The sequence below is a fragment of the Protopterus annectens genome, chromosome 13.part0 (genome assembly GCF_019279795.1).
Source record: "Protopterus annectens isolate FY-2018-M chromosome 13.part0, PAN1.0, whole genome shotgun sequence".
In the NCBI taxonomy this organism is placed as follows: domain Eukaryota; kingdom Metazoa; phylum Chordata; order Ceratodontiformes; family Protopteridae; genus Protopterus; species Protopterus annectens.
Window position 1 is genome coordinate 346131471 of NC_056747.1, and position 10000 is coordinate 346141470.

The following is a 10000-nucleotide window of genomic DNA, read 5'->3' on the forward strand; positions in this document are numbered from 1 at the left end:
AAGTGTTGTAACTTTTACAGTTTGTTTTGTTAAAGTAGCTGGCTTTGTGTCTTAAACAGCCACCTGGATTTTAGTATTTCAGACTACACTCCACCCACTTATTCAAAGTGCTCTGCTTGTGATTTTACACTACATCCCCATGGCATAATTTTTCATTACATTTCACAGAGCTATTGTGCAGTATATCAAGGTGTACACCCGACACATATCCCTTAACCTGTATGCGTGGAGGAATGAGCATACAGCACTTTTTTTCATTCAAATTCCTCTCATTGGATCCTCCTGTACCAGGCAACAAACACTAAACTGAGGACCCAGCTGCTTAAGTTGGTGGTAGCTCTGGTGCATGTAAATGATCCCACAGCATTAATCAAAACAGTAGGGTTCTTTATTTACATTAGTTTACGTAACTCTGTATACATATACATAACTACTTATTTACATTTCCATATATTTATATACTCATACATTTACACTCCTTGTATTATTAAAAATAACAACATAATCACATTAAAGAAAAAGCATATTACCACAACCATCTTCTGATTTTCTTTAAACTTTTTGACCAGTGCTCATTTTTATTAAATAATACTTCATTTGATCTTGCCTTGTATATTTCCCATTTTATCAATATTTTCTATCTGACTTTCATTACGCTCTTCATGATGTCCATGTTAAGGCAGAAAATAAATTCATGCAGCACAGTTCAGCAGAGTAGAAAGATTTCCTTTATTATAAAAGAACACACGTACATGGGAGACTAAGCAGTCAAGGTCTTGTCTCCTCGAACAAAGAAACTGCAGTTACCTATATACTGTAAAAAATTCTGAGCAAATATTTTGTTATCTATTACACTATGGCCATGTTAGCACTAGAAAATGCCAAGACAGTGGAAAAAAAACAAGATAGGTGTATGCTGTCAGGATCCATTTTGAAACAAGATGTATTCCGCTTTCAATGAAAAAGTATTATACAAAACACCTGAATACTTCACTGTTCTCGTCATGTAAAATAATTTTCATATCTATAGGTGTAACATCTTTAATGTGCTAATTATGTCATTTCTTATTACAAAATTACTAAACTATTTTTTAAACCCTTTTTAATAAAGGTGTTTGAAAAAAACATACTCTGTTGTTTCTTCTTATCTGCAACAATAACATAACTTTTCTTCTCTCACTTTATATTTTATGCTGTTATTAGTTTACATATCAAATTCCATCTTCTTATGATTTTAATAATGCTTTCATTTACATCCTTCCAAGTCTTAACACAAAGATTTGTTTTTATCACACTACCATACCAATCTTTCGTACAGTTTTCAATATTCTCTATACCAATTTTCCGCATAATAATTTTCTCTTGGTATTCTTTTAATTCCTCATTATCAAGAAATCTTTTTATTTTTCCTAAAAATGACATGTTAATTATCAGTCTTAGAACAACAAAAATGGGCTATAACCAAGTGAATTTAATGAGTGTTTTCATCCACAATACACAAAGGGCTTCTTCAGAATACAACCAATGATTAAGAACAGTCTTTTAAATAATTAGTGATTCACATTATAAGTCATATGACCCAGTAACACAAACAACTGATGACGTTACAGACACAGTTATGTATGTGCATATACATATATGCATATAACCAACCCTAACTGTCAACTCCACCCTCCACCCTATCTTAACAGAAAAAGTTCAGACCTCCTAATACTAAACATCAGCCCTAGAAGTATTCTTAATAAAATACAGGAACTTCATGCTACCCTAAATCTCTACCACCCCGACATTGTCCTGCTAACAGAAACCTGGCTAAAACCCGATATCTGTGACAATGAAATAGCACCCCCTGGTTATAATATTCACAGAATAGACAGACAGAAAAAAAGAGGTGGGGGTAGCCATTCAATTTAAAAATAGCCTTTCTCTAGAACTTCTAAACATGGATACCTCTAACTTCCAAAATGCAGAACTACTACTAATCAAACTCCATCTTAACTCAAAAAAGCACCTAAATATTATAGGCATCTACATCCCACCTGGCCACAACATCCCTGCAATGGAACATATTTTACAATGGTCATCCATCACCCTCCCTCAAGAAACTATCATAGTAGGGGACTTTAACGTAGATTGGAATGCCTGTAACGCATCTACCCCTACAAGCTATATTAACCTCCATGGCTACTCACAACTAATCAAAATCCATACTAGAATCGATAAAAAAATAACAAAGAGTCAGTACTAGACTAGATCTTAACTAACCATCCCAATACCACACAAATGTCTGGCTGTCTACCGACAGTCTTAGTGATCACCTCCCAACTTTTTTTATAAGACAACTACTAAACCCTTCTAAAACCCCAAAATACCATCAAATCCGTAATACCAAAAACTTTAATGCCTCAGAATTCACAACCTTACTCAGAAACTGCAAATGGAACCCAGTTAACCATCTCCCTTTAGACAAAGCAGTACAATACTTTAACACCACCTTCGTCAGCATCCTAAATAAACTAACCCCTCCCAGAACCTTACGGATTAAACCTGACTATACTTCCTGGCTTATTAAGACAACCTGATCACTACTAAAAGCAAGGGATAAAACCTGAAAAAAATGGTCCAAGGAGAGAACCTCTTTAAACCGTCAAAAATATATAGAGCTCAGAAACTCAGCTGAAAAACAGATCAGGCAGGACAAAAAAGACCATTATATAAGCATCCAAAGAAAACATCAGAAACATCCCCAAAAATTTTGGTCGGCCATAAATAAAATACTGCATCCAGGTCAAACCACCACTCCATCCCCAAACTTATCCAATACCAGTGATGATATTCCAACCCATTTTAACAAATACTTTACTGAATCCATTTTATAACTTGTAAATACTAACTTCGCTCCCATCTCCCCTCTGCCCCCACCAATTTATATTCTCAGCAGCTTTAATTTTCAACCAGTCCCTACTGCTACTGTAAAAATATCTTAAAAAACTCAAGCTAATTACACTGTCTGCAGATAACCTGCCAGCAGAATACCTGAAAATATCAGCCGATACCATCTCAGTCCCTGTTGCCATCCTAATAAACTGCTCTATCTCAGAACAGAAAACAGCCAAATTCTGGAAAACTGCTCACATAATTCCACTTTACAAAGGCGGCAACTCAACAGATCTATCTAAAAATTGTCCAATAGCCATACTGTCTCCCCTTTTTAAAATCTTGGAAAAATGCATTAATTCACAACTGCTACAATATCTATTAACAATCTACTAACTGCCTCACAACATGAATTCCAACCTAATCACAGCACTACCAAAGACCTAGTAAGTTTTACTAATACTGTGAACCAACTCGGTAGTGAAGGTTATCTAGTCTCGTCAACTTTCCTTGACTTGTCAAAATCATTTGACACCGTATCTCATACCAAACTCTTAAATGTCTTAGCTGAACTAAACCTCAGCCAGACAGCAATAGCCTGGTTTCAAGACTATCTGGATGGCTGTCAACAAGCAGTATTATGGCACCAAAAACTCTCCTCACTTCTGCTCGTTACTCTAGGAGTCCCACAAGGTTCTGTCATTGGGCCACTCCTCTTTACAGTTTTCACAAACTACATACAGCCACAAGAGACGCCACACTCGTACAGTATGCAGATGATTCAATCCTAATATGTGCTGCTCCTGCCTTCCAGCAACTAGAACAAATAACAGTCATTTATAGCTGTAGAGGTTTGGCTAGTTAATGCTCAATTAAATACTGAACCCCCCCCAAAAAAACTCATCCTGTTTCACCCTACTAGAGCCATTGACACCTCCCTTCCATTCAAAATTACCTTAGCCAATGACACCATCATAACTCCAGTTTCTAGTACTAAGCTATTAGGGGTTACTGTTGACCAGAATATGTTATTTGACATTCATATAGCCCAAGCCATAAAAAAAGTACACAGAAAACTAGGGTGCTTCTACAGGAGCAAACACTATCTCACAGCCGACACCAGAGCTACTATTGCCAGAACCCACCTTATTTCAGCATTACTCTACACATCCACTATCTTTACCAACCTAAGAAAAACAGATATAACAAAATTAGAAACGTGTTATAATAAAATTGCAAAGTTTGCTACAGGCGCCAACTATAGATCGCACCATTGCATCTCTTTCAGAAAACTCTCACGGCTTGAATTCCTCACACTGCTCAAATACAACCAGCTCAAAATGGCTCACCAAATAATAAACCAGCCTAAAAAAACTCCAGCCCTAAATAACCTACTAGCACACTACACTAATAAAAAGACTCTTGGCTCTAACAGTAAGGCACCATTAGTAATAACAAAAAAAAAAAAACCCTAGCTAGTGAATCCCTCTACTCCTGTACTGTTGCCAAAGTCTGGAACAGCCTTCCACTAGACATCAAATCCAACACTAACATAGTCCAGTTCAAAAAACTACTAAAAGCCCACCTGTCTGCCACATGGATCTGTCCATGTATTTGTCGAAAGATTTTACTCTTCTAACATATTCTGGAAGAATCACACCAAGTTCTTATAAGCAAGTAAAACAGCTTTATTTTACGTGCATGGAGACCTGCTACATGATAGTAGTATGCCAGCAGTCTGGCTACTTGTACTTTGAGTTCTGCTTATATAGACCCTCCTGCACGTACATACACGTAGCACAGAGGACATTCATTAGAAGTGATAGTTTTGATTACTTGTTTTTACCAGCCAGTACCTCAGTTATTCTTGCACCATTAACTTTCTTATCAGCAGTTTAAGATTAACTTCTGCATTCCTCAGTGATCAACATTTTCCAGAACATTTCAGTTTGCATGCAGTGAACATTTTTCTGCTTAACCCTTTATATACAGAATACAAAATATGTTGAACTTCAGTATTTTTCCACATTTCCCCCCTTACAACATTTTGTATACTGTTTATTTTACACAATCCCAGATACGTTGTATACCTTCTCATAATCAGAGAAATATGCTTTTGTAGCATTGGCAGAGATAACCTTCGATATTATCATTTTGATACATGGTATGCAACAGCAGCCAAGCAGCAAAAATATGACTGCACCAACACATACAGCAATTAAAATGTTCATCAACACAGAACCCCAGTTTCCAAACAGGTTTTGGAAAAAGTCAGTCAAGGGGTTTGGACCAGGTTTAGTCAGTTCAGAAACTTGTTGAATTATTTCAAGATGGCTCTGGATCGCATGCTCGTTATCAAGCGCAAGTACCTCCCTTCACCGCTAGGGTGAAATCGAGCGCCATACGGTTCTGCAACACTACTGTTCTCATCGCCGTTAATTCGTCCGTCACCAATTCTAGCGCTGAAAATGTCGCATTACTCAGAGTCTCTAACAGTTTTGACAGTTTTCTCAGTTCCCAGATGGATTTTACTGTCCCATACGCTGGCAAAATACCAGCCCAAGCAATTACATCATCGCCTAGGTCCATATGAGAGTCCTTTGCTGCTGACGTGCGCCAAGTCATGGTGATAAATCCATGACGCATCAATGTTACCTACGGGATTAATAGGTTTATTAAGAGAACGTGCATTTCGTATTTTACCTTGAGGTAATGCATTTACGTGTCTGATAGCTGGTATCAGATATCCCAAAAAACAACTTCCTGACCAGCCATATGGTAACCATTTATATGCTTTCCTACCACAAATAAAATAACAATCATTTGTTTTGATGGTGATATTGGTTGCAAATTCATTACTCCCATTTGGCTTTAGCCCCTTAAATAACAGGCCATATACATACAGCATTTTTTCAACAAAACTAGTATCATTTACATTGATGTCTTTTTTTATAGCTCCAAACTTGGTCTCACACTGCCCTTCTAGGGTACAATTATGAACTGTTGTCAAATTACATTGGCTCAGCCCCACCTTAACTTTTCCAATCTTTTGAAAACACACTGTTCCGTTTTGGCGCCCCAGAAGAGGCAGCGCCACCTTGTCTCTCAGTGGTACTTCTGTGGTTTCAAACAACAAATTATTCCAAGTATCATTTGTTCCCAGAGGGCTGTCCCTAACATTAAGCCACTATGTACAGTAGGTATTGCAGTACATACCCAACAATTTGAGACATTCATTGAGGATGCATATTCATATTTAATCGCTTGATATGTATTAAAGTTTGGATGCCAGCTGGTGTGTTTGTCTCTTTTTGAATGGCTAGCTTCATTAAAAAACAGAAATGGCCAAAACAGAAATATTACAATCACAATAGTTATAAACAATAAAATATTGCAATAGAACCATTTTCTCTTATTCTCATTATTGTCCTTCATGGTTACTGCTGTCTGTTTGTTCCCCAGGGGGATTCAAGTTTTTATCTAACTTAAAATGTTTTACAATGCGTTAGATGGATCCATGAGGACCTTTCTTTAATCCGAACTGCCGTTGGAGTTGCGATGACTTCCGTGATTTTGTCGTCTCTTGAACCTGAAAAACAATCATTCGTTAAACAGCTGTTAGTATTGGTCAGCATTTTCCTCATGCTATCTCCTCACCCCCCTCACGTTCCGTAGGCAACAAGTTTTGCCACTGCGGGACGTAATAAGGTCTCCCATACAATAACTCAAATGGGGTGACTCCTTTTGAGGTGGGAGTTGTCCGCATGGAAAGGAGGGCTAGAGGTAGACAGGTAATCCAAGACTGATGTGTCTCGGCCATGAGTTTTCTTAACTTGCCTTTTAGAATGCCGTTGTGGCGTTCCACCAACCCTGCTGACTGTGGGTGGTAGGCACAATGGTGTTTCAGTTCAATTTGGAAAACTGTAGACAGTTTCTGAATGATCTGATTGACAAAATGCATGCCGTTGTCAGAGTAGATACGTGTAGGAAGTCCAAAGTGTGGGACGATGTGATTGACCAAAATTTTAGCCACTGTTTGAGCATCCGGATGTGTCACCGGAAAGGCCTCAACCCACTTAGTAAATGCATCTACTATCACTAACACAAACTTCTTTAGTTGTGCCGGGGTCAATTCGATGAAGTCCATACATATTGTATGAAATGGATAGGGGGGTTTTGGAAATGATGCCGGGGCAACTCTGACCCCCTCCCCCATGGTATTTAGCACATACTATGCAGGATAGACAAAAACGTTTTGCATATGCAATGAAACCCTTGGTCCAAAAGGTAAGGTGGATAATTCTAACCATAGCTGCAGGGCCCAGATGGGAAGGGCCATGCATGACTAGTGCTGCATACCTAAAAAGATTAGTAGGCAAAACATATTTATTATCTGGTCCCACATAGATTCCTTTGTTCTGTCTAACACCATACCTAGTCCAGCGTTGTTTTTCCTGTACTGTGCCAAGTTCCTGCATGACTTGTAAGGTTTGCAAATCAAACTTATCTGTTGGTTGTAATTCTGTAGGTGTGGTTTCAAGTGAAAAGGTACTGGACATAGCTGCCTCTTTGGCTGCTTTGTCTGCTAGGGCATTACCAAGTGATACCTGGTCCTTAGCACGGGTATGAGCAGCGCATTTACAGATGGCCAAACCCCGTGGCCGTTGGACGGCTTGTAGTAATTCAAGGATTAGTTCTTTGTGCATGATGTCTTTCCCCGAGGTTGTAACCATCCCCCTATTTTTCCATTGCTGAGCAAACACATGTACCGTAGAGAAGGCATATTGACTATCCGTATAGATAGTGACATTCCTGTCCTCCGAAAGGAGACATGCCCTTGTCACAGCAATCAGTTCCGCTGCTTGAGCGGATAAGTTCCCGGGGAGTGGTCTTGCCTCTATTATCTGAGTTGCAGTAGTAACTGCATACCCTACCTGCGTGGTGCCTGTTTCTGTTTTGCGTGCTGACCCATCTACAAGTGTCCAGTCCGCATGTAGTAAGGGTTGATCTTTAAGATCCGGTCTTGGTAGAACTTTAGAATGTATGAGATCTAAGCATACATGCGGGATACCGTCTTCAGCAACGGGTAGCAATGTCGCTGGATTTAAGGTAGTGCATCTCTCAATTGTCATGTGTGGCTGTGATAACAGCGTAGTCATACAAGATAAATGTCTGCTAGGTGACAGAAATGTTAACTTGTCCTGCAGAAGGACGACTGCTACAGAGTGCGGGACTTTTAACGTAAGATCATGGAACAATACCAATGTGGCAGATGCTTGTACCGCCAAAGCGGCTGCAATTACTGCTTGCACACAGTGTGGTAATGCTCGTGCTACTGAGTCTAATTTACTAGAGTAAAATGCCAATGGTCTTAACTTATCTCCATACATTTGCATTAAAACAGATGTCATAAATCCCTGCTTGCAATCTACAGTCTGTATAAAGGTCTTACTGTAATCTGGAAACCCCAGTGTCGCTGACCCAGCTATCAGTTGCTTGATTCTAGTGAATGCCCGTACTGCCTTGTCTGTCCAGTGCAGCAAATCTTTTGCCACCATCGGTATTGCAAAAATTAAGTCTGATAGCAGGTGCACTTCTTCGGCATAGTTGGGAATCCAACTACGACAGAAGTTCGTAATGCCTAAAAAGGACATCATTTCTTTTTTTGTAGTTGGCATGGGGGCTTGTAAAATAGCATTCTTTCTACTGTCATCTAATCGCCTGCCCTTCCCAGAGATAGTATAACCCAGGTAACGTACTTCTAATTTACAAAATTGTAACTTAGACTTATTTACCTTATGTCCTTCGTGTGCCAGAAAGTGTAGTAGTCGAATAGTCTCGGACTTACAGAGTTCTTCCGTAGTCGCGGCCAGGAGGATATCATCCACGTACAGCAGTAGGTGGCACCCTTGGGCGGGTTGGAACTGAGCCAAATTGGTGGACATCTCTTGTGAGAAGATGGTTGGACTTTCGCAGTATCCCTGCGGTAACCTGGTATAGGTATAACGCTTGCCCATAAACGTAAATGCAAACCAAAATCTACTATCTTCCTGCAAGGGGAATAGAGAAAAAGGCATTACTGATATCAATTACAGAAAAGTAGTTATCCGTAGGAAGGATATCGTTCAGCAGAATAGACGGATCCGGGACTATGGGGGCCCGAGGTACCACCGCGGCATTTATTGTCTGTAAGTCTTGTACCATCCTCCATGTCCCATCCGTTTTTTTTACTGGAAATAAGGACGTATTACATGGTGAGTCTGTGCACGGAATTAATACTCCAGCTTTCAAAAGTGCTGTGATTACCAGTAAAATGCCCTCCTCTGCCTTTCTGCTCAAGGGATACTGCCGTTTATGAGGTCTAAATTCTGACTTGGGTGTAATCTTTACCTGTCCTGCCATTCTAATCAGTCCGATATCGTGCTGACCCTGCGATCATAATGAGTTTGGAATCGTCTGCAATTGAGATTCTTCCATGGGGGTAAGGAGACATAGTCATAATGTCCCAGGGGATTGTATCGGTTCGTCTTCCCAGAGGTGCACGGTCGGTCTGGCTTGTGTAACCCAGTTAAGTTTTTGAACCTGAACGCCTTTACCTGCCAACTGTTCTGGTGTCCATCCTACCCATTCAGTTGTTTTCTTACCCACGAGGTACCATGACATTCCTTCACCCTCCGTGACTGAAATATGTGTGGTTAATTCATTCTTATACAGCAGCTGCATATCCCTTGTAAGGCTACATGTGACTGCAGAATTACCTAGTGTGTCCAAAAAAAGGCTATGCAATGCTAGTTTGGTGACTTTAAAACTAAGAAATTTCTTTTCGTATTCTAAATCAGGTCCGGCACATCTTCTGTAATACATTGTGCAATGTAATGGATCTGACACCTTCGGATTTGTTATGCCGTATTTGCTTAATGCCAAATTTGTAAGATCCGTCACTACACTCTGGGGGCCTGTCTCTATCAAATCATTACTATACCAGTAATGTAGATCTCCCTGCCCCTCTAATAACATTGCACTATTTGGTTCAATTCTCCATGCCACCATCCCAGTGGAGGTTGGGACGGCTGCTATGCCGAACGCTTGCATTAAATCTCTTCCTAGTAAATTTACTGGGCAG

At 39.7% G+C, this 10000-nt stretch overlaps 1 protein-coding gene across 1 annotated transcript in view; it reads left to right on the top strand.

Annotated features, from left to right (window-relative positions):
* The window catches only part of MED12 (mediator complex subunit 12), a 4088267-nt gene that overhangs the window by 1007735 nt on the left and 3070532 nt on the right, over nt 1–10000 (top strand). The window lies entirely within an intron of this gene.